This window comes from Thermobia domestica, chromosome 7 (assembly GCF_964235325.1).
Source record: "Thermobia domestica chromosome 7, izTheDome1.hap1.1, whole genome shotgun sequence".
In the NCBI taxonomy this organism is placed as follows: Eukaryota; Metazoa; Arthropoda; class Insecta; order Zygentoma; family Lepismatidae; genus Thermobia; species Thermobia domestica.
Window position 1 is genome coordinate 10,407,517 of NC_137460.1, and position 26,616 is coordinate 10,434,132.

Below are 26,616 nucleotides of genomic sequence, written 5' to 3' on the forward strand. Positions count from 1 at the left end.
CGAACCCGGGTCTCCCACGCCAGAATCGCGTATGCTAACCGCTTAGCCACGAAGGAGCTCAACTTGTGTCCTTTAGGCTAACGGAGACGGTTAGAAATTAATTGTGATAATGAAATAAACCCCACCCTATTTGGGACGGGATTCGAACCACCGAGAAACAGATCTTGTGATTGTCAGTCTTATTCCTTACCATCCAACTATGGTTTATAGTTGTAAGATTCTTCTATAGTCCAGGACTGTACTATCTCGAAGAGATAATATGGAAGATGTTGGTGGTAAAATATCATCTGTCTACCTGTAATATGCTTCATATTCAGTTCTAAGGTAAAGGGATCTCATATGGCCTTTTCCCGTCTTTAACGATGCGACGTTCAACTGTTTGATCTTCCAGTAGGATAATAATTCATCACACAGAGTGGAAGAGGCTGCTGGAACTCACGGACAAAAGTGGCTCATTATCCTGGAAATATCCAGCTGATGTTGCACGTCATATGATGAACTCTTACTCTTCTGCTGACGTCATTGGTGTTACCTTATAGTGAAGAGTTTTTTCAACGGTTCACTGCATTCAACGACAGACAAGAGACGATCGTTTGGTACCAATAAAACCTGTTTGTGACACACTTTCTTCCTGCTGATTGGAGGAAATTCTGATCGGTTCGCTTGTGCCCTATATTTAAATTTAATTATTGAAAATTCTTATGTTTTATTTATATAGTATGGAGACTAGCAGCGGCTCGTAACTGATGTCACTTTGGTAAAAAAAAAAAAAAAAAAAAAAAAAAAAAAAAAAAAAACTTTTATCCCCTCAAAATAAGGAAGGAAAACTTGTAGAAGTAGCTGCAACTAATTGTTTTATGCAAGTTCGACGAAGTGTGCGTCCATAAGTTTGCAGGGATAAATATTTTAAGGATGTGACTTTTCTCGCGAATCGCCAGATTGGAAAACATGAGTTAAATGACACGTTGTGACACATGATATGTGTTGTATATACAAAATATAGCGTCTACAGTAATTTCCTTAAGGTATTCATGTTCTTATACTTTATTTTCTTAAAAATAATTTCATTTGAAGAATGTGCGATATTGTTGGGCGAATGCGTATCATAATTAGGGGGAGTCACATACACTCTGTAAAGAAAAAATAGCGACACCTCAATTCTTAAACTAACTTACACAGAAAACCATAGTTGCAGCCCGTTAGAAGAGGAATAGAAGGAAATGAAGAGTGGGATAGTTCATTTGCGTTATCTGTGACACCTGTGGTGTAGGACATCGCTTGTCAATTGTTTGTGTATCACTAGTATTTTCGATAGATGGCACTGAGTGCGTCTCGTAAATTATTGTAGTAAGAATTCTGCATTGCATTTGTAATGTGTAGGCTGAGGTAAATAGCATTTTATGATTGTTCTTTGCTTTCTCATTGTTTGGATAGTGTGTCAAGTGGCAAAATTTTTGTTGTGCAGTGTTGTTTGTGTGTGATATTGTTGCTACATGTGGACTGTAAACAAATAAGATGGGTAAGAAATGTGAGTTGTGGCAAATCTCTAAAAGAATAGATGGAATTCTGAAAATCCATCATTCTACGGCAGGAAGAGTAATTCAGAAGTGCAAACAGCATAACAAATCGTCCCTTCGTCAACAGTGTGAAAGAAAAAAGAAAGCATCACCCAGAGCAGATTGCTAAATGAAATCAATAGCACCGCAGATTTAATGACTGATTTCCCAAAAAATCGCTTTTGTACTTTGACATGATCTTGGAACTGCAGTTACTTGTACAACTGTATTGTCTTGACTGTATGAAGAGGATATTACAAAGAAAAAACCGCGTAGAAAGTCGAAACTGACAAAACACAGAGGACTTCAACATGTAGTTTTGTGAGTCGATATGCAACTTGGACTTATGACAACTGAAAGCATGTCGTTTTCTTCATTGAAAAGAAGTTTAGAATAGTGGGAAACGATAGTGGTGTGAAGTTGTGGATACGAACAAGCAAGGAACTTGACAAGGATTTTGTTTAAGAGATTCAAATATTCAGTTACTGAGTGATGATATGGGCATGGTTCACCGTTAAAGACGTCAGAACGACGGATATATGTGAAGGATCGTTTGATGCACGAAAATATCATCAAATTCTGGCACGTAAAGTTCTTACAACAGCTAAAGATGACTTTTCTGAAGAAGATATGGACTACTTCCTTTCCCAGGACGATAATGCTTCATGTCACCGAGCCAAAATTGTTAATACGTGGTTCAAGAATATGACTATTTAGAGACTCGTGTGGCCTACAAACTCACCCGACATGAATCCAGTTGAAAATTTGTGGATCAATATGAGTAGAAATTTCAATAGACAACTATCTCAAATAGAATGGAATTCAAGGAACAGATAATCCGGGTGTTATTCCGTGATATCGAGGTTGCATTTTGCAATAGCTTTGTTACCAATGCGGGAAGCCCATGGTGCACATACAAAATACTAGTTTGGTGTATCGTACTTCTCGATGTTTGCACACAATATGTCTTACCCTAAAGAAATTCCATTTCTTGTTTTCTGCTATTGTTGTTGATCTTTTTCAGTTTTATGAATTACTCTTCCTACAAACGATTTTGCTCAAAACACACATAGCTACTTATATATGCATATAAATTCACCAAATTCATGTCAAAAGCCTGAAACTCTGGCGCAAGTATTAAGAATGAACTGCTCATTAGGAATATGTCTTGTAATATTATCAGGAATTCATGTAAAAATTCATATTGATTAAAGTATGTTGAGAAAACCATATTAGAGCAAGTGTCGCTATTTTTTCTTTACAGAGTGTAGCATTAAATATAATGTCGTACTTTGTCAAAGTACTTTTATTATGCTCATAATATTTTACATAGACCAGTGGCGGATATAGCCCGAGACCGGGGGAGCCTAGCCCCCCGGTTTTTTGAATGACAAAAATAATTTAAGCTATTATTAGACCCTATATATTTTCAAAGTTATAGTAAACTCATGTTATAACTATCATAGTCTGGGCTGTGGCTACCCCCCTCCACAGTTTTTACCTTCTAGATTTGCTACTGACATAGACGACACATTAATAAAAAAAATACAATAGATTTAAGCAGAATAAAAATTATCCAGTTTCGTTTTGGCGCCGTAAAAATAAAATAATTTTTCATACCATGAAATTGAGAACATTGAATAAGGGGAAATTTAACTCTTTCTGATATTAAAAAATTCCACGGTATCTTTCAGGTTATTCGATTTTAATACGCTAGGGTGTATATCTTCTTTGTGGTATACCCACAATTTCCATTTCTTATGCTTAAAATCAGTTCAGAATGAGAGCTGAAATTTATCCTTTGAATGAGAATTAAATTATTTACCTCCAACTTAAAAAGAATGAAAAATAACTTTCGTACGGAAAAAATACATCCGATTTTGTTTCAACATTTGACTAAGAAATAACTATATTATGAAGGACGTGCCACGAGACCCACGACCCACTGTCCCATCACACACCGTGACCCACGATCCACTATGACCCATCATGCCATATAAATCGATTGAGCCATTCTAACTCATGAATTTAATATTGTACGAGTGGGTCAGTTGTCGTGGTGGGTCATGGGTCATTATGGGTTGCGTCATTTCTCTGGTTAGTGTTATTTCGTTGCGATTCGTGGGTCATAGAAGATCTTAGGTTCTTGTGGGTCATCGAAATTTCTCACAACCCACCGATCTATGTTCAAACTTGTCTTACGTGATCCACGGCCACTGACCCACTCCAACTCTCCGCGCAGACGAACACAAATGATTCTGGGAAGCTGGTTCGGTGCAGGACGTCATATGTGTGCAGGGTACGTAAAATGAGACGACAAAGAAAGGTGGCTGCAAAATCCCTTGGACATCGTACAGAAAGAAAGCAAATACGTTAGGCACACAGCACAGAACAAAGCCATTAGACACTGCTCGTAAGACAAAGGAAAAATAAACTCTACCGTGTAAACATCGTAAATGTACTGTACATAAAACATAGAGACTGAACTTATCATGTGCAGTTTCACAGTTGATGTTCAAAATGACGTCCCGTGGCGTCGATGCATGCATAACAGCATCGGAGAAAAATTTGCCATACACGCGCAAATATCTCTGGAGTGGTTCGGATGACGTCACTGGCAGCGAGGATGCGTGCCAGGAGATCCTCTTTGCACTCTACAGGAGTTTCGTAGACAAAGCGTTTCATGTAGTGCCACAAGAAGAAATCAGATGAGGTGAGGTCCGGCGAACGTGCGAGCATGCAACAGGACCCTCTCGCCCGATCCAACTATCTGAGAGATCGATAGCAGCAAAGTTTTCTGGTGCTCCGTCATGCTGAAACCACATCTGCTGTCGAACAACAAGCAGGACAGTTTCTAATATGCTGAAGAAACACCGGGTTCACTGGTGATGCAGTTAAGAGTGGAGGAAGAAGATAGGGTAGTCACCAATTATGCTTACCTACATGTTCACTGCACATTTCTGTTGATGGCTCCGTACAAATGTTGCGTGAGGGTTTTCGGTGGCCCACACGTGACTATTACGACTATTAAACACACCGTCTCGGGTAAAACTGGCTTCATCTGTGAACAATACCGAGGCATGGAACTGAGGATCGGCCTCACAGCGCTGCACAAGCCATTCACAAAATACCACACGAGAGTCGAAATCAGCTGCACTCAGTTCTTGCACTCTTTGTGGATGGTAGAGATGCAATTAATGTTCATGTAGTACCTTCCACACAGTACTGTGTGTCACACCCATGTCAACTGCTATGGCCGGAGTGATTGTTGAAGGTTGCTTCTCCAGACGCGCAAGCACCTCTTCTTCGAAGGCAGGTGTCTTGGGTAGTTCTGTGTCCCCCGCGATTGTGAAATTGTGCTCGCAACTGTCCCTTTCCCCGCAAACTCTTTAAAACGCACGATAACATGGAACGCGTGGGACGTCTCCTTTGAGGAAATCGTGCACGATATAATCTCTCCGCTTCAAGGCTGTTTCCATTCGCCATTCCATACGTAAAAACATATCTGAGAGCTCATCAAACGCAAATTCCATTTCACTGAAAAGGTAATTCACACAAACTACAACCGGACGAACACAACACCAGTCTATCAACACTAACCAATTGAAAACACGCTTTATCAACCTCATTTGACGAAACATCTGACAGGCAACTGACAGCTGGTGCGATAGACACGAGAATCTTTCGAACTGCAGAAGAGGGCGTGCTTACATTCGTGCTATCGTTGGTGTCGACTGGCACGCCGTCTACAGGCCCTTTACTAATTCTCCCTGTGTTTGTCTTGTTTCTAACAGAAAATGTGTTCACCGTTATTGCGTATAAGAAAATAATTTCATAAACTTGCATTTGTCGATAAACGTCGCTTGTACACGCGATAAACGTCGTCTGTAACTTTTGTGATACATTAACATAATTTCAAGTAGACCAACATGCAGCTAACCAGAATCATAAGTGTTCGTCTGCGCGGAGAGTTGGAGTGAGTCAATGGCCGTGGATCATGTAAGACAAGTTTGAACATAGATCGGTGGGTTGTGAGAAATTTCGATGACCCACAAGAATCTAAGATCTATGACCCACGAATCGCAACGAGATAACACTAACCAGACAAATTACGCAACTCACAATGACCCATGACTCACCACGACAACTGACCCACTCGTACAATATTAAATTCATGAGTCAGACTTGTTCAGTCGATTTATATGGCATGATGGGTCAGAGTGGATCGTGGGTCACGTTTTTGTTGACCCACTTCATCTCTGCTTGGTACACTTACTGCCGTCCTGCTACGGCTTTCTTTCACGCTCCTACCGTGTAATTATTGTACTGTCCCATGTGCTAGTACTACTTCCTCACCTCAGATTCCTTCTTTTGTGATTGCCCACCCTCCCTCTCCATCTTTCTCACTTGCACAGTCACCATCATGTACGTATCTCTTTATTTCGCATCATACTACTGTGTGCAGCTCATAATTAAGCTAGTGGCATGATGACTATTCGAAACATCTGTAATGAACACGTTACCATTTCTCGTCTCATGTTTGTTGCAGATGTTCGAAATATCCTACATTTCTTTGGAGACTACCCTTACGCCGCCCCTGCTTTCTATCCATTCCATCATTAATGAAATATACAGTTAAAAGTAACGCACACTGCCTTTGTCCGGATCTTAATATGACATTTCCTTCTCGAGTTATGGTCATTTTTGTACCGTTGCGACAAATTGTCGGCACCCCTACCTCCAAAACGATGTATTTCCAGACACTCGTTCCTATCCTTAAGTTGATTCTTTTGGCATCATCTTTCATCCCTCTGTGTTTTGCCCATCATCACGGAAACACCCTGTATAGATGATCTCGTGTATATGTTCTTTGAGGCTTTCGTGTATATTTGTCTTCGGTTTTCTAATTATCTACACTTCTTGGAGTTGAAGTTATTTAAAAACGAGGATTTGGATTTACTACGCAACCCTACCGGTTAAAGTAAGTTCTACGATAAATTTATTTAAAAAATATCCGAGATTTTAAATCTTTCTCTCAGTTTAACGTTCCGCAATTATGTGCGTTAGGCTAAAGAAGACGATAATTAAGGAAACTAAATGAATGATGGAAGAATTAGCGGAATGAGAATGGGGGAGGAAACGGGAGTGCCCCGAGAAAACCCACAGGCACAATGTTGTCCGCCACCTTATTACTTGGCAGAGGGCTAACCAGGAACCCCACGTAAGCGCTCTACCACTGAGACACTTTGCTCCCCACGAGATTTTATAAAACATAGTGTACATTATCTTTAATGTTAGAAACCTAGTTGTATTATGTAGGTTTGAAATTATAAGTGACTTAGACCATCTTTGTCTGTTCTAAGTTCGTGAAAAGGGGAAGGGATAGGCTACATGACCAAACAAGTAACACGTCAGGTGTACACCATCCGTGAAGAAGTTTGGTTTCTGTGGCCAGTGGCGCTGGTTTTTCTATAACTTTGTGGAAGAGACACTCAGGTATCTGTGTTTCATTGTCATAAATCCAAGCAAAGATCCCAATAAATATATCCAGTTTCCGGGAAGCTCAAGCATAATTTTCAGGAAGCGGGGCCTCTGGCTTGCCAGGATCGACACTCATGTGTATGGTGTGATATTTTCTAAATTCTTCCACTTCCGGTTTTAGTGACTGAAAGTAGAGTATATTCTCAGGATGCTTAATAGGAGGAAATTGCATCTCGTTATCTATTACCGTCTATACCAAGTAGCGATTTCTGCCACAAGATAGAGATTAAATGTGTTTTTGGTACCTTTTAATCAATTGAAGGGCACCATCTCGCGCTATCTATTACCGTTTTTGCGTATATAATGATAAATGTTAAAACCGGAAGTGTTTCTTTTCTACCACTTCCGGTGGACGGATCACTTGCATTAACGAACACAGTCCCTAGGTTTTGACTGTTTATATCCTGGCAAGTAGCCCCGCATAGCGCAGTCTGTAACGCTCTCACCTTTGGTACGAGCGGTCCCGAGTTCGATTTACGGTGGGGACACTCGGTCGAAAAGGTCTAACAGTCTTTTTTTTTCAGGTCAGCCATCCTGAATGAGGTTTTTCCAGTTTTTCTCAGTCCCAGACTGCTTCCTTCCCTCCCCATTCTTTTCTTCTCCTCCAATTCTCCGGGAAGTGTGATCGCTAAGGTATATCATCCCTCATAGATCCAGAAACCCCAGAAATCTAATTCCTAATTCTAGTCCTAAGATCCTGGCCAAAACTGATGCTGATCCATGAAACAATTCTTGATTTTTTTTTTGTTTCCCAGGCGGACACACGGACAGACAGGGCAAATATGTAAAGGACTTTTAGTAAGACCAACTCTTTAATAATGAAAGAAAAAAAATTTTTCGTGAAAGCTTTACAATAGCTCCTGTTGCTAGAGTTTGAAATTTGGATAAAGCGATGAAATATCCAATTCAACAAAATATACACGGATAATTTGCTTGTACAATGCAGAGCATCAACAATCTCTCTTAAAAACAACATGCAAAATAGCAAAGCATTGTAATATATAATCTCTTTACATTTATATAGATTTTACATGTTTTGGGGATTGGCTCACTTACAGAAAAACCATAAGGCTTTTCTTAAAAAAAAAAAAAAAAAAAAAAAAAAAAAAAAAGGGACTCTGTTTTCAGCAGGAATGGAGTTATAAATTTTACCGCTGAAAGGCGCTGATATTCATTGTCGACCCTTGACTTAGTGCGTCTCGTAGCGGCAGTATTTGGTACTGAATGAAGGCTGGGAGTCCATGAACAGAAAAAAAATTGACAATCGTATTGTAAATACACATTTCTAAAACTTTTCTAGATGCTACGTATAGCCTATATTGTTATTCGCATCTTTATAATAATGTTACAAGTTTTTATCTTCAGCTAATTTATATTTTATTGAAAATTTTCAGTTTAACTTTAAACAGTTTCTTGCAAGATCTTGGAGAGTTGGTCTCAATTTCTTGAGAGGCAAAATAATTTGAATGCTTTACAGCAATGGTTATCAACCTTATTCCTATCACGACCATTATTTTATCACATCCTCTTGCTAGCGACCCCTATAATTTTTGCCTTGTAATAAGTTTCTGTGGAATTTTTAATATACATATTGCGAAGATCTCACGATATCCAGCTATTTCCACAATAGTAGAATCCACTTCTTGTACTTTACCAGGTACATAGTGGATACAGTAAATTCCATAAAAACGAATGGATTAAAATCAAATTTGGTCAGTTCATTCATATTACAAATGTCGAATCCGATTCATTATTCTCTTTCAAAATGGAGACCGTTTGAAAATTTTAAAACTTCATAACTGCCTTAATTTTAGGACATATGATAAAAAAATAAAGTTATTTCTAATTTTGGTTTTAAAAAGTTAGACAGTTTTTAAAAAAAATTATTGAGTATTTTAAATGACTTGATAATGTGCGTTACGAAGATTGAACTGGACATTGCCGCTCTAGAGAAATCACACCCTACTCAGATATCTCATTAACTTTCAATTTTAATTGTATTTCAATATGTAGATTTCGCTGCATTTGTATTTTTGTGGAATTTCAATATGCAGTTCTCATTAGTTTCGTATCGTATCTCATTCATTTAAATTGATTTTTAACCAACTGTGCACTTCTTAAGAATATTCAGTAGACCAATTTTTTGTTGTTCTTACCAGTATGTATAAAAATATAAATATCCCTATCGGAACAAAATTCAAAATAATATTTAAACGGCGCTCAAGGGCGCCCATCAGGGGGACAAGGTGGGGCGCTCGCCCCCCTCTAGAAGAGATTGTACCTCGGAAGATCAAAAACTCAATAGATTTTTAGAATATTTTCCGCAAAATTTGAGACTACATTTGAAATGTCGTTTATACTTGCCCCCTTTGAAACACAACATGGGCGCCCTTGATTGTCCTTCTTTCATTTAAATTGATTTTTAAACAACCCTGCACCTGTCGAAAATGTTTAGTAGACCTATTGTTTGTTGTTCCTAACATTATGTATAAAAGTTAAAATATGCCTATCAGAACAAAATTCAAAATAATATTTTTAAAAATTTTGCGGTATTGGATTCTAATTATATTTATCTCTTCCGCTTATCTTTGCGACCCCCGTGAAACCCTCTCGCGACCCCCTGAGAAACCCTGACTTAGAAAGGATAAAAGAATAAAAAGCACTAACAAAATATGAAAAATGAACTCACTCCCTGACTTGTATATCACTCACTTTCTTCAATATATGAATAAACAACTCGAAAATTTTGATTTTCTGCGTTTATCAAATAGTTTGTGAATAATTATTCCCCTTAATTGAGAGAGACAATTAAAAATGTTGAAGAAAATAAGTAAATGTTATCATCATGATTTATTATTTACATCATGCCCTTGTGGGATAACCCTTTAATGCAGGGGCGGATCCAGGACGGACTTCAGGAGAGGGGCGGAGGGTTGTAATATTGCTGCTTACAATTTTAGAGCTACTTTTAAGAGCTCCAAACTCTGGGAAGATTTTACTTATATATATAATAAGAAAGTTTCTGGTGGGCGATATCCCCCCTGGATCCGCCCCTACTTTAATGAGCGTAACGATGTTAGAACAATTTTCTTCGTCATTCAGTTTGTGTAGTACATTCTCTAGGGTTTTTGGTTTCCATTTCGTATTTCCCTTTTCAGTTAATTGTTTTCTGTTCTTTTTTTAAATATCAGATTACAATTTACGTTTCTTGGAGCTTGGTTTTTGAGAATCACAAGCTAATTCTACACTAGCAAGTATTTTCCGGTGACAAAGTTTAACAATTAACACTGATTTTAAGCTTATGAATGACTGATTAATCTACTTTCCACAAATAGAAAATTTTGTTGCTGACGATTAAGTACGAAAAATCCCATAAGTGTTGCCAATCGCTACGAATATTCCGTTTTCGAGAAATTGACGTAAAAAAAAAATCTCACAAAATGGGATTTATCTCATCATGGGTTGGCATCACTGACTCCACTATGTATCCTTTTTTAGCATCTTTTCCGTAAAAATTCTGTAAAAGATCATTTTAAGAATGTTCACAAGTTTCTAATTACAAATATTGCTAGTGCAATTATATATTTCAAGTGAAAGTTCAAATATTATTATTTGCAAGTGCTTATGTTCTTCAGTCTGGCTATACTTTTTAGGTTTTGTTTGATTAATTACTTGACACCAGTACCGGAGCCAGGATGTGTGTTTGGGGTTACCCAAGTGCTGTTATAGGTACATATAGAAAAATTACAAACAAAGAAATATATAAACATAAAAATATATTTAAAAAATTACAAATATCAAAGTACATTGTCAGACCTCTTTAGGGGGACGGCCCTTCTGGGCCCCCCTTCCTTACGCCACTGCTTGAAACTAGCTAATTATTACGATAAATCGCTAATATAGTATACTGTTATCATTACAAAATTGTTAAGAAAATGTCACTTCGACATTTTTTTTTTTTTTTTTTTTTTTTTTTGGAAGCAGAGTGTCTTTCAGTCCTCTACAAAGATTAGGAGTGGCAAAAACTGACTGTGTGGGCAGCCTATTGAGAATTCGTAATCTGAGGTTGGATTACTGACAAAGGAGACAGACTTTTTTTTTTTTTTAACGAGAACTGTTGAAAATCATAAAAAAAAAAAAAAAATTAGAAATCTATTTTAATCTACTTTCAGAGCAAAAACAATAAGATATATTGAGAAGTGGTTTTTCAGTGGCGTATTTACGATTTTGTTTCGGGGGGCTTTGCTAACTTTCGGGGGGACTTTGCCTATAAATGTGAAAATTCTGCAAGATATTTCATATACTTTACTATAGTAAGTAAGATTTCGGGGGGGGGTTAAGCCCGGAAGCCCCCTAAATACGCCACTGGGCTTTTTCTAATCAATTCAGTGTACCAAGAATAGGTTTCATTCATCCCCTCCATTAGCCTTCTATTCAAACCAGAAATAGTTCAAAATAACCATTTCCGATTTCAACGTTTATCGTCACAGAACGGAAACAATAATACAGTATAGTGACAATCTTTTTTTTTTTTTTTCAATCGACTCAGCGTCTGAAGAGACAATACCATCACCACCCGAAACACTGTAGGAATACTGGAAGTATTTTAAATTTACATGTAGTCTCGGTTATAATATTGATTTCCGTAGGGCAAAAATTGTACGAGATACTGAAAAGCTGTTTTATGCAATGCATTGAGCGTGTCAAAAAGTATGTACATTTTTTTTTGTTTGTTTTTTGACTTTTCTAACTATTGAAACGGAAAGTCGGTAAATATCAACGATTTTTCGGTTAAAATACATCGCATAATGAATGAAACGGTAATAAATAACGATAATAATTTATTTAAATATTGATTCAGTCAGCAAGAATATGTTTCACCTCTGATTTTATTATCTTTATTGCAACAGATGTGACTTTAATTACCTCTTCTGGTTTCAATATTAATCTCTATAGAACGGAAACAGTAAGAGAGAACTAGTAATGGCTTTTTGATATGCATTGAGAGTCCGAGGAATAGATTCTATCTTTAATCTTGTTCCTCTATCACAGGGCGCAAAATTTCAAAGTCAGATGTACTCGCCAATCCAAAAATGGTGGTCTCCAGTATCTCTCTCGTACAAATTATGAGAGTTCCCCCTCCTCCACATCCTTTGGTTTGGCAAAGGAAGAGATTACATCAGGGCATAAAATTTCAAAATCAATCAGATTCAGAATAATCAATTTTGAATTGGACAATTCATATCAGTGACAATTAATTTCTCACTCAGTCATAATTATTTTCGTGCGAAACAGAAACTGCGCAGCCCTTGCGAGTTTACGCAGAAACCATTCCTACTGAATACTGATCGCCAGCTCTAAATTTCTAGTCGCCAATTGTGACCGGAAATTTTGCGCCCTGCTCTATCACAACCAGTAGTTATCGATTTACTACTTCAAGTTTCAGTGTTCAATTCGAATAGTTTGGAAGTCTGCCGCACTTTATATTGTGAAACGAAATTCACTTCTTCGATGGTTCAGTGGTAGAGCGTTCGATACTACCTCGCACTAAATGAGCTTTATGGTGTACAAACACCATGTACGTGGGTTCTCTCGCTATTCTCCCGTTTCCTCCCACTTTCTTGATTCCACCATTTCCTTTATTTCTCATCATCATCGTCTCATTTATCCCATGGTGAAAAGACTACAAGGTGGATGCAATGCAGTGCTACATTCTTGTCGCTCTGGCGCATGACGTCATCTTGGTCTCAGAAGTGGCCAGCGAGAGTCAGATGAACTTTTAACAAGCGCTTGCTCGCTGGTATCTTATACCCAAACTTCTCTTCTATTTATAGTGATCTTCATCGAAGTAAAAATTTTAGTACAAACAATAATTATATAAACGTAATGTAATCAATGCTTGTGCTAAGTGAATTCAAAGGAATATATTTACAATAGCAAAAGAAACAGCAATATTAGTTCATATTAAACAACTTTGAAGCTTGAACAAGCCAATATTACTCACTACATTTTTTGCTTTTTTTTCTTTTCTTTTCTTTCTTTTCTTTTTTAAACATCTGAAGTAATACACTCGAGTATGTATAGGTCTGAATAATCTATAACACAGTGTGTCGTTAATGCATTTCATTATTATATATTTATGTATGCTCAAGTATATTTTCGTAACACATTGATCGGTTTTGATTTTCTATTATTATTATTTTGCTTGAAAGAGAATTCTTTACTGATGACCCCATATAAATTTTGAGAATATCTCAAGGGAGAATTTATGGTTTTCGTAAACAGAAATGCACATACATATATTTTCGTTATGCTTGGACAGTTTTTTTTTTTTTTTTTTTTTTTTTAAGAGGTTGCTCCCACGTAAGTTTCGTCAGAATCTCAGGAGAGGTTAAAAACTTTATTGAGCAGGGACGCACGTATTTAATATTTTAAACATCGTTGTTTATTTTTGATTTATAAAATAAAAAACATCTTATTTGAAGTCGCTGATCGCTTATTTATAGAATTTGTATTTAAGCAAAAGGTTTGGTGAAACTGACAGTTCTCTGAATATTAGTGTCAAAATTTACGCCATAACAAACTGTATTATTAAACATTTGTACGAAATAAAACGTTACATATACTATTATGTTCTAAAAATATATAGAAATAAATATGTATATACAAAACACCTCAAACAAAGAAATTGCAACTTGACTATTGCAAGCAAGAAACAAAGTACTAGGCGTAGATGAAGACGGTGTCGGAGTGTTACAGCTAGACTAGAAAACATATAAACCATAAAATTACATAGTTTTCTTGATAAGTTTTCTCTTTTCTGTCCCATGGACTAAAGAAGACAAAAGATAAATGCAAGTGAATGATTATCTGAAATTTGGTGGAATGAGAATGCGGGAGTAACCCGAGAAACTCACGGACACGATGTTGTCCACCAGAAACTCACTTGACCGGGAAACGGACCAGAACCCCTTGCACCAGAGGTGAGTCTTCTGTCACTGAGCCACCGTACTTCCTTGATTGGTTGAGAATCTACCATATTTTTAAATTTACTGCAGTCATTCTTAATTTTGTAATTCTGGAGGGGGCCCCTAAATATGTATATGTAATTATCCAAAGTTATGATTCAAATGAACAAAAAGTTCAAAATCTGAGTGTAAAAATGTCCCGACAATGTCCCCCTGACATGGTAGGTGCATACTTTATTCTCTTGATCTAATACATTGTTATATATCTTTGTAACCGTTAATCGTTATTACGAACCTTCCATTCGTTAGTTAAATGAAGTGCAACGTCTCGTTTTAACGCCGAGGCTACAGGGAATGCAGACCTCCAGTATGAAATGGGATCTGAACTACTTTAACGCGTTCAATGCTCTCCATTTGCGTAACTCGAGGGAGGTAAGCCTCCTAGATCATCGTGCCTCCCTTCTTGAGTTACATGCCTGCCTCTGTGGGGAAAATTTTATCTCAATATCTTATGTAGAAGGAAATGATGATAGAAATGATAACCTCTGTCGGTTCCCTTCCCTCATGATTTCGAATCCTCGTCTTGCCCCAAAGTTCGTCTTTTTAAATCGTACTATTGGATTTTTGTATGCAGAATCAACACAAGCTACTGTAGCCCTATATACTATTATTACATACTATTAATACTAAAAAGAAACTACATAATGAAATCGCTTTTTATAATTTCATTTAACATTGCATTTATTTATTACTTTTATGTAAACCTTAGCATATTTTAGGTTCATTTTGTCCTGTCGCCTGCAAGCTAAAATCCATTTCTGGAGACATTCCCCCTCTTCTTGAGGAAATCTGAAGTATTTTATATTAGTTCCCTTAGTTTTTCTGTAATAATTACTACAGCCGTACACTGCACGGTTAGGCATTCTGGATATCATTTAAAAGAACAAAGTAACAAAGAATTTCCACTTGTCACTTAAAGCCGCGCCTTTCCCGTTGTCTCTTACAAACCAGATGACGTCACAGCCACGGCAGCGCTCCAGGCGACATGCGCATGCAACCACCTTGTAGTCTTTACACCATGATTTAGCCTATATAGCCTATATAGTCTATAACTTACAGATTTCATTTCATTTTCAAAAACCTCAATTCTTAGAGAAACTGTTCAACATGACCATAATGTGCGCAGAGACAGACATGAACATGATGCACCATAGATGCACGCACATATTCAAAAATGCCTGGCGTTGTTCGAATCGTGCTGTAGGTCGTAAGATACATTTTTTTAAAAATCACGAATATCCTTGACAAGCGACAAGTAGATAAAAGCTTTGAGATGGACTGAAACGTAAAATTCCGTGATGTTTCCTCCGCGATGTGCTTTCTACTACTTTCTTGAACACCCTATATACAAGGTGTGATCGAAAAGTATGTGAATGTAGTTATACAGTGCCATCTATCGACGTTGTATCCATTTCAACTGGCAAGCCTGGTAGCCTAAACCTTTGGTACAGTCAGTGTCGAGTTTGAACGAGTTGTGACATGTTAATTGCCTTCCAGAGTCAGAAAAGTGAGGACATGTTAAGAGTGTCTATCACACGCCAACACTAAGTTTTGTTCTAAGCTGCAAAATTGCCTGGAAAAAGGGTCACGAAATGTCAAAATGAGTGTATGGCGATGAAGCAGTGACATTGAAGATTATTTACAAGTAGTATGGGCGATTCAGAAGTGGCAACGAGTCGATTGAAAACGAGCAACGATCGAGACGTCCTTCGACGTCAGAAACAGATGAAAACGTGCAAAAAGTAGCAGAAATGATTTGTTCAAACAGACGAGTGACTATTCGAGAGCTTTCGAAGAACTAAACATCTCGTGTTGGTCCGTGAAAAAAGAATTTTAATCGCCGATTAAATGGGTAAATGACCTCCTTATTCACTACGAAAACGCACAGTGCCACAACTTGCTTTTGATCCTCGAGTTTTGCCGGGAAAAGTGTTCCTGTCCGGCCACATCCGCCTTACTCACCACATTTAGCACCATGCGACTTCTGTCTCTTTCCAAAAATTAAAACCGTGCTTAAAGGAAAACGTTTTGACAGAGCAGCTGAATGCTCTTTCAAAATAAGCCTTCCAGAAATGATTAGAGTCATGGATTCTACGTTGAGATAAATTCATTGCTAGCCAAGAACAGTAATTCGAAGGAGATTAAATCAAATTCCATGTAAGCTTATATTACTTTATTTCTAATGAAATTATATTCACCGTATTTTTTCATCAAATTTCGTATATCCAGAACACCGCATATATATAGTACTTTTCTGTTGTCTGTCTTTAGTTGAATCACATGCTAAAGTTTGGGCAGTGAAGATCTACATATACATTGGAGAGTCAGTAGCCTTCTCCTTCCGCCCCCCCCCCTGAACCCCACCAAACAAAACTTGAAATGGCGCTGCTGATATAACTCATTACATCAAGACCTAACTGGTTTTGCAAACCTTTGTTATGCACTATCTAAACAAACCGTTTGCTTCATGAAAATACCTTATTGATTTTTATGAACCGTGGACTTGTTTGAAAAGTTCTTCTTCTTTTTTTCTTTTTTCGTTTTTCATTTGTTAGAAATTTTTACGCATCCCACCCACCCGATCTCATTCATCTATTTCTTCCCACGCTTTCACTGCTAATATTTTAACATTGTGCCGCTAGGTGGCTGAAAGATGATTTACCTAGCGCTCGCTAGATGGCAGGAATATGTTCCAGGAAATCACCGTAATCGTAGCAATATTGTTTGGAGAGATTAATCCATTGAGTAACAAGCTTAAATTTTCTCGTGAGTTGTTCCATATTTTTTTCATTTTGGTGTCTAAATGGTGAGAAAGAAAATAACGAAATTAAATTGATGAAAGCACATGCAATAGAATAATTTATCTTTGAAAACAATTACTTTCATTTTTTTTTATATCGGTATAGAACAAACCGTTGGTATTTCATCATATCGTCCAATTCAGGCTTACCTCCACCTTTAGCAAAATCCTCGAACGGGTACTAGTCAAACGACTCCATACATACCTTGCTCATCATCACGTTCTTCCTATATATCAAGCCGGATTCAGATCTGCTTTCTCTATCAACCACCAACTTCTTCGACTTACGAATCTGATCACTACACATTATAATAGCATCAAACCCTCTTGTGTGGTACTATTCGATTTAGAAAAAGCATTTGACAAGGTCTGGCATCTAGCTCTCATTCACAAACTTATTCGTCTTCATATTCCAATCCCTTATATCAGATTTATTTTCAACTTTCTGACTGGCCGTCTTGCATACGTTTCTATAAACGATCACCTATCACATCCAATCTTTATACTTTCAGGTGTCCCTCAAGGTTCTGCATTATCGCCTCTTTTATATCTCCTGTTTGTTACGGATATGCCTCAACTTCCAGACAAACTGCACATGTTTCATTACGCTGATGACACTGCCTTCCTTGCCCTTTGCAATACAGTTCATGAAATCAACACACTTTTACAAACAACCGCAGATAATTTCTATCAGTGGTGCAAAAAATTGCATTTATTAATTAACGCTTCTAAAACTCAGGCCATCGTCTTCCTACCGCCGAAAAAGTCAACCAAAGTACGCCGTAATTCCAACCGTTTAACGCTTCAGGTTGACGACGTTCCAATACAAGCCAGTAAGACAGCAACATACTTAGGTGTAACATTCGATCGGCATCTTACGGGGAAGAAACACTTTACTACGATTACTAGTAAAGCCTACAATCTCCTAAATCTTCTGAAGCGTTTAACTGGCACAACCTGGGGCTTAAAACCTGCCACTGTACTCAATACTTACAAAGCCTTCTTGCGTCCGACCCTTACACATGGCCATACAGCCTGGATATCTGCTCCAGACAGTTTTTACCAGAAACTACTCATACTTGAAAGGCATGCCTTTCGAATTGCTTAAAGGATTAAATTACCCAGTTCTACGCAAAACCTTTACAGTTTGATTACATTTCCTACCTTACAGTACCACATCGAGAAACTCAGGGTAAATTATATCACTAGACGTTACCAAGATCATCATCCTCTTTTGCTGGATACGATGCATTATTTAGCAGTTCACCTCGCACCTTCTCGTTTTATGCACACACCCCTGTCACTATTATTCACTCCGTACTGCTATACACTTCCACCAAATCATCCTGATATTCATCTACTTGAAGATTTGCATACTCACCTTCCTCATTTTCTCATCTACTCATCTTATTAACATATGCCAACATATTTGGACCAAAATCCGGGCGTTGACATACACATTTTATCCACACATAGCTCACAATATATTAATAACCATATTAGCATGGGGGCATTTAAAGAGTTTTTCATAACAACTTAACCATTTAATTTTAGGTAGAGCAAAAAAAAATTGTTAAGATTGATGGTCTTGATTATAGAAATAAAAGTAGAGATATCAGATCAGAAAATTACCCAAAACTGGTGCTGTGGCCTTACGTTAAAATTTATAATAACTGTCATAATGAATTTTGAAGGTAGGATAAGAATTAAACGAATTTTGTGACAAGGTCGAATAATAAAGTGTGATATCAAATAGTAACCAGCATTGTACTCACCCAGACTTTTGAGATGTCGATCCTTCTAGTCAGATGGTCACTTCAACACTCTTCTCGAGTTCCCTACTCTTTTTGTCCACCTACCTTTTCTTCCTAGTTTTGGTTGCGTCATTTCTTCCGCTTATCATTACATTTTTAGAATTACCTCATAACGTGAAGTAGGAAGTGTTATTATTTCCTTGATACATTACTACATAACATAATTTTATATTTCCTATTTAAAAGAATGTTTTAACTGGACATAGTTTTAAATTATTATGAGACTTCCTTAATTTCTTTGCACGTGTGAATGACCTACAGCACCAGACTGGGAATAGAATTTTATTTGCATTTAATATAAAAAAGGTTTACAAAATATTGAAGCCAAAATCAATAAAATATTAATCGCCCTTCACCAAAATGCTTTAGTCATATTACATTATAGTGCACAGTGACACTCCCTTTTAACTAACATGGATTTCCCTCTGTCTCCATTATAGCCTAGAGTAGCTCCTAGGGAAGAAGATGGTTTCATTTGTGTTCTTACATAACCTGCGTGTTGTGGCGTGATTTGCACCTCATCTCCATAGTCACAAGACTTATTCCTATATCCTAGCCTTTATTCATATATAAACATATGCCGCTAGCATTATTTTCACATCATTATCACTTGCGTTTCATCGAACACTCTTCCTTGAAAATATGAATAATACTGTGTTTCTTTCTCAATATGTATGTTGTGTGATTTTCTGATTATGTGTATCTATTACAGCATACATTGTATTTATTTTGTTGGTTTGTTTTCTTTTCTTGTTCACCCAACATGTTAAGGCCGAAAATGACCTTAAGTCCTATGTTTTTTTTTGTTTATATGCTTAAATAAAGATTTTATACTTTATATCATCCTTTAGACCAGCCATTATCCGTGATCCAATAATTGTTCCGCTTTGCCTTACCTAAAAGAAGGCGTAACCCTCTAACAGGGTGCTAGCCTTTGGCTAGATTCTAAAAGAAAAAAAATATATCGGTGTACTCTTCAACATCTTCTCACAGTGTACTCCAACACCCTTGATGACAACGATCTTACTAAACAAGATTTTGCCATCTACCACCCTGAACATTTATCACGGCATCTTTGCACTAGTACTCATCATTGTGGTTCCAGAGGCTCATCCTTGATGTCATTTCATAAGTCTGGAACATTCATTTCTACAATGACCAAGTTATGAGTCTAATTTTGGAAATATTCGGCTAAAAAAATATTTTTTTCAAAATTTATTATGCCTAACAGTTCTAAATTACCCATTAGTGGACATGGGTTAACGAGGAAACTTTTTGTCATGTTTTCTACTGTTATCTAGAATCTCCCAAACTTAATTTATTCCTTGAACATTGAGTGAGAAAGTATTTGATATTTAACGTTGTACCTCATTAGCTAGTACCAAAGTAAGAACTAACGAGGAAATACCTTGGAGACAAACAAAATTAGGTTGTGCTTAAGCAGACGGCCTGCCTACAGAATCACCTTCACTGGAAAAAAAATATATATATGTAGCTTAAGTTATCAAATATCAATGTAAAATTATTTAACTTTCATTTTCTAAGTTGATATACATTTCCTTAGATTAAATCACAAAATTTGCTATTTTCTTTACAAATTTTTAAGAAAATATATTTTTTATTTAAAAAATATAATTTTAGACCATTTTATATTAGTAATTTTACTTTATAGGTGTGAATTGATTTACATAGAGGCGTGGCAGATTGCCACCTTTTTTTTGGGGGGGGGGGGAATTTCCTATGAAATTTTTTACAGTGTTGCTTAGAGGGTGGTCTTGTCCTGAATGTCCCAAGTCCTATAGAGGAACCAGCAAGAGAGGGTCTCTGTTAGCTCGTAGTGACGTTGGCACATGTCAGGGCTTTTTTCGGTACATTTATAATGGTAATTTAATTTTGATGTAAGACATAGTGATCGTGGTTGTTAATACTAACACCAAAGTAGGGGCTGCATTTCCTTCCGCACATAGTAAGAAACTTCAGAGGACATCTCGTGTTGGCCCTGAGACCATCTCTTGTTGGCCCTGCTATAACATACGCACATGCATTCAAGATTTCCAGATTTAAACCTAACTACGACGTCGTCTGTTGGAGCTTTGAACATTTAGTAAAGAGCCTCCAGAATGTGAAAAATGAAATGAAATGAAATCTTTAAGTTTTACGTCCCACGATTATGCCGGTTAGGCTAAAGGAGACGGTGATCATGAGACATGAGTGAAATGCTAGAATGAAGAAAGTGGGAGGAAACGGGAGAACCCCGAGAAAACCCACGAGCACGGTGTTTGTCCACCACAAAGTCCACACGGCGCGAGCTGGGGTCGAACCAGGGACCCCTAGCACCGGAGGTGAACGCTCTACCACTGAGCCACCGCGCCCCCAGGTGCTTGTCTTATCAGAGCCTTCACTAAAGTATTACTAAAAGGTTCCAGATAGAAAAAAGCTCGTACCACCTGAAAACTAGGCCCTTCTCTTGTTTAAATTGTCGATGCTACTAGCACACGAAATTCCTTTCTGAAAAAATCGTCTAGTTTTACGTCTCACGCTTATGCCGACTAAGCTAAAGGAGACGGTGACGATGAGAAATGAATGAAATAGTGAAATGAAAAAGTGGGAGGAAACGGGACAACCCTGATGAAACCCATGCACACGGTGTTTGTCCACCACAAAACTCACTTGACGCGAGCTGGGATCGAACCAAGGACCCCATGCACGAGGTGAACACTTGACCAATGAGCCACCGCGGCCCCCCAAATTCGTTTCTGAATACAGATATAAAAATAAGGTGTTTGTCACTAGATTAATACAGTATACTGCTTGTCATTTGAAAACTCCGCTGAAACCACTGAAAATGATTTTTTTTATCATATACTTAAGTTTGAACCTTCAATATTGAATGTACGTTCGTGATCTTGGATTTTATTAGTTATTGTGTTATTTACTTCCAAACATTACCACATAGCACACGGACGTCCACGGGACGTTCGAGACTGATCCACAATGGACAACGGGGTATGCCGGGATCATCCGAATTTGGACATCCATAGGATCTCCGTGGGTTATTCAGATGTCCGCTAATATCCCGAAAAGCGGGATATTCAACTGGACATCAAAGGGATGTCCACCGGTAAATAGTGGGATAATGTGGTCCTAGGTATGTCCGGCGTAGGATTTCCCTGGGATATCCTGTCCTATCCAGGACGTCCCGTGGATATCCTACGTGGAAATCATTTAGGACCTTCCATGCAGGACGTCCATCGGATGCGTACTCATTGTCTCCATAGTCCCGGGAATTATATGGGATAATTGGGATCAAAACGAGACGTCCTAGGGATGTTGTATGCTATGTGGAATTAGATTTGGTAATATCTAATTAGAAGGACTGCTTAGCAAGGCACGTGACACTGAGATCATCCTTGTACCTAATGTTTGAAATTCAAATATACTCTTGTACTTACCGCTCAAAGCATTTAAAGCAATTCCAAGTTCAAAAATGTTGCAAATTGTTCATAACTGCAAGCAGTGAGGCTTATTTAGTGTGAAATATACAGTACTGAAGAATTTTAGTTGTGTTTGCCTTAATTTTTCATATGGAAATTCCCCTATGTAATGTACTTTATCACTACAGATGTGAATACCAATTTTAGACTTCCAGAAAACTTTTTCTTAAGAATCGTGAAAATTACCCTTGAAGTGCTTGTAAGTTTTCATTTCTAATACAGGGCGAGTTATTTGCAAAGAATTGACCCCACTGATGCCAATCCATGGGGAAAATCCGATTTTGTGGTCTTTTTGCCATTCATTTTTATGAATAGGGATAAAGGGTTATTTTCGTCAAAATTTGGCAGCATATATGGGATTTTACATTATGTTCATTTCATCAACGCCAACAAATTTCTCTGAGTGGCAAGTAGACTAATGACCCTTGCATAAACGAGAAATTAGTGTTAATTGTTAAATGTTGTTATTTGAAAGCACATGTTGGTGTTAAAATGATATATACAGGAACTTGTAAATCTCAAAAACAAGCAACAAGGAAAGTAAATTGTACTCTGGTTAAAAAAAAAAAAGGAATGGAAGAAATTAAACTACCACATGAAAACGAAAGTGAGATATTCAAGTTTAACGTCCCACATTATGCCCTTTACGCTAAGGGAAACGATGTGGTGGAATGAGAATGTTGTAGGAAAAAGAATGCCCCAAGAGAACCCACAGACACAATGTTGTCCACCACAAACTTACTTCATCGGGGAACGAACCAGTTACCACACATATCGGAGGTAACCGCTCTACCACTTTTTCTTTAAAAAACGTTAACTAATTCACCGAACGTGCCTCAATAACTTGCTTAACTACTTATTACTAGGCTTATACTTAATTTTACTCGTTTTGCAAGTAACCTATAACTACAGGGACACGAACACAGAAGCATCAAGGACACTTAAAATTCCAAAGGCCCTCCTACCGGGAATCGAACCCGACCCGTACACCAAAGGTGCACGTTCTAGCCACAAGATCAGCGGAGAGGACGCACTGAGACACCGTACCACCCAGACTGCCACACAAACAACTGGCAATTTCCAAAACGTCCCACCCAGAATAACGGGAGAATAAAGTTTGTCTAGTTTCATTATGTTCATTAGAACATTATGGCACAAAATCTTGATGAAAATACTAAATTCTGATAAACAAAATGTGCTTGTTTTTATCAATAATTTTAATAGCCTCTTGTAATTAAGAACAGTACTTATTAGCAATTTAGAAGATCGGAATTTACAAATAATTCACTTAAAATCAAAGAAAATAACTAACCTATGGTAGTTTAAATTTTCACATATAAATTTTGAAAATTTTCTAATTAGTATAGCGCGTGGGAAATTTAAGAGCAAAATGGGAATTTCTGCCTTTCAAAATGCGATTTTAAAGGTTCCAGTCTGGCATCACTGAGCTGCTCTTTCGCTAGAAAAATAAGTAGCCTATCTCTAAGGTTATTATAATTTTTGATTAGAAGAAAGCCTACTACTTTTATATTATCTGTAGAAAGTACATTCACAGGTTACCAAGTACAATAGGTTTTTCCAATAAAGATTCTTTTCTTCAGTGACGACACGAGAGGGAAAGGACCATAGAAGGGGAGCGAGGAACGTCCACCTGGTGGCTAGCTTGACATTCGATTATCCCCTAGGAATTGTTGTATTGTAATATAGATCAAGTAATGTAACACTGTCCTTTTCGGAACAGGTATACACTAAAATAGCTGGTCCCCAATATTTTTTCTGCTTCTGGATTTTCCCGCTCTCCCAAGAAATTAAATCTTTGAGTTTAACGTACCACGGTTATGTCCTTTAGGCTAAGGGATGATTAAGGCAGGTGAATAATAATGGAAAAATTGGTGGAATAAAAATGTGGGAGAAACGGGGTGCCACGCGTAAACCGACGAACCCGATGTTGTCTACCACAAATTTAATTGGCGCGGAATGGATACTAAAGCGAAATGAATTCTTTGAGTTTTACGTCCCACGGTTATGCCGGCTAGGCTAAAGGAGACTTTGATGATGAGAAATGAATGGAATAGTGAAATGAAAAAGTGGGAGGAAACAGGACAACCCTGATGAAACCCATGCACACGGTGCTTTCCCACCATAAAGTCTACTTGGCGCGAGCTGGAATCGAATCAAGGACCCCATGCACTCAGAGGTGAACGATCTATCATTGAGATGATGGAACAATTGGTGGAATGGAGAATGTAAGAGAAACCGGGAATATCCCGAGAAAACCCACGGACACGATGTTGTGTACAAAAAATTTACTTGGAAAGAGATCAAACCAGGACCTCACACACCAGAGGTAAGGGCTGTACCACTGAAACACCGTGCCCCCCCTCCCCCACCAAGAAATTAAAGTTGGTGTCACTACTTCACTAATATAAAAACATTTACCAAACAAAAGTTTTCTTCTTTCGATCAAACTTTATTATTATTATTATTATTATTATTATTATTATTATTATTATTATTATTATTATTAATGATAATAATAATAAATGGAGTTTCCATTAGGAACTTCTTGACTTGTCACCCTGAAACTAAATCTCTAACTCCGCCACTGCACTACGCAGATCATTTGCCGAGGTTCATTTTGATTTAGAATCCTTCCAGATAGAAGCTGAGTTAATTGAATAATCAAATGTCTATAGCACAAAGCAAGAAGGAATTTTTAGATACGAAACAATGATCACATCTGTATAGAAACGATAATAATAATAAAAATAGTAATAATAAAAAGAGCGACTCAATTGGATATCGAACTCACGCAGTGTTATTTGAACGCACGCGTATTCCATAGGTAGTGGTCGCTATATCAAAAGCAATGAAAGACTTTTGCATTTCCGTCCGCCGCATTCAGCGTATTGATCTGGTCGCTGCGGCGTGTCCGTACCTTACAGGATTGGAAACTTTGGATCATTGTTGCCAACTCATTTTACTTTTCTCTGTAACTTTTAAGTGAAATTTTTTTGTTCGTTATTGAATAATTTTCTTCTTATCCATGTGTCCTTATTTGTCTGTACCGCAAACATTCTCATAGACAACGACACATTTATATAGTGTTAATAAATATATTCTAATGAAATTTGGTGTTTTTGGAGAGAGTTGGAAACACTTATTCTCTCGGTTTAAAAAAAAGTGGCAATTTATGGAAGCATTTCCAAACGAAAAGGAAAGGAAATCGTTTTGCGGGATAGTTTAAAGATTTTTTACAACTCTTATTCTAGCATAAATGGCCGTAAGATACCAGTAGTTAGAACACAAACGTATTCAGAGATAATACTTGAAAAAGAATAAAATGTTAGAATTACGTAACGTTAACGCTTAATGACTTTAGACTAAGTATTTTCTTCCTCGATAACAGTTAAGTAACTGACCATTATAGTATACATTAGTACACGTATTTTCATTTTCAATTTATAATCTACAATAGAGGTAAGCATTTTTCCTAATTCTCACGTATAGTTACCCTTAAAATGTACTCTTGCTTTCGGGGAAAGGAGCACGGTAGTTCAGTGGTAGATTGCTTACTTCTCGTGTGAGGGGTCTCTGGTTCAATCCCTGGCCAAATAAGCTTGTGGTGGACAATATCGTGTCAGTGTCTTTTCTCAGGATACTCCCATTTCCTCCCAGTTTCTCATTCCACCAATTCTCCCATCATTGTTCACTTCCCTTAATCATTTATATCCCTTAGCTTCAAGGACATAATCGTGGGACGTTAAGTTGAAACATATTATTTCATTTATATTCTCGCCTTCACTCTCACTCACTCTCAAAATATCAATATCTCTGGATTTTAGTCATCACCCTCACTTGTTTACGCACTCGCCCTCATCTGTAAAATCTGTTAATTTTAGTCTTCACCCTCAGTTCCCAAACAGCACAGGATGTGCTAGGCATGTACTATTTAGGTGTCCCAGCTACTTTTTAGGTACCCGACACTTGACACATATGATATTCATGTGCTAAGTATGTACTTCAGCTACCTACAGTTTTAGGTACTTGTTACACCTAATTGATATTTGCAACTATGTACCACAAATGTAGCATTTATATACCTGGCTCAGTTTCGCACTCTAACAATCATTTGTTTTTATGTCGTCACTTGGGATATATATCTATCATGTTCTTGGTACGTCCTTTCGCTACATACTGTTTCAAAATCACGCTACACTAACAGCACAAGATGTACTAGGCATGCGCATTTACGTGTTCTAAATTCATCTCCCACATTTGATGCATTTGTTGCTTCTTTTTCTAAGCGATTGTGCACTAGAAGCAACAAATGCATCAACTTTATTAGATGGCAACTGTCGCCAATCTTTTGGAAGTGAATAT

General features: G+C 37.4%; 1 protein-coding gene and 1 non-coding gene across 15 annotated transcripts in view; one reads left to right on the plus strand and one right to left on the minus strand.

Annotated features, from left to right (window-relative positions):
- Positions 1–26,616, plus strand: part of cac (calcium voltage-gated channel subunit cacophony) — a 1,271,727-nt gene that overhangs the window by 478,257 nt on the left and 766,854 nt on the right. The gene's annotated exons all lie outside the window — the stretch shown is intronic.
- Positions 21,040–21,111, minus strand: TRNAR-CCG (transfer RNA arginine (anticodon CCG)). Its single transcript has one exon. It is a non-coding gene; the product is annotated as a tRNA-Arg (tRNA).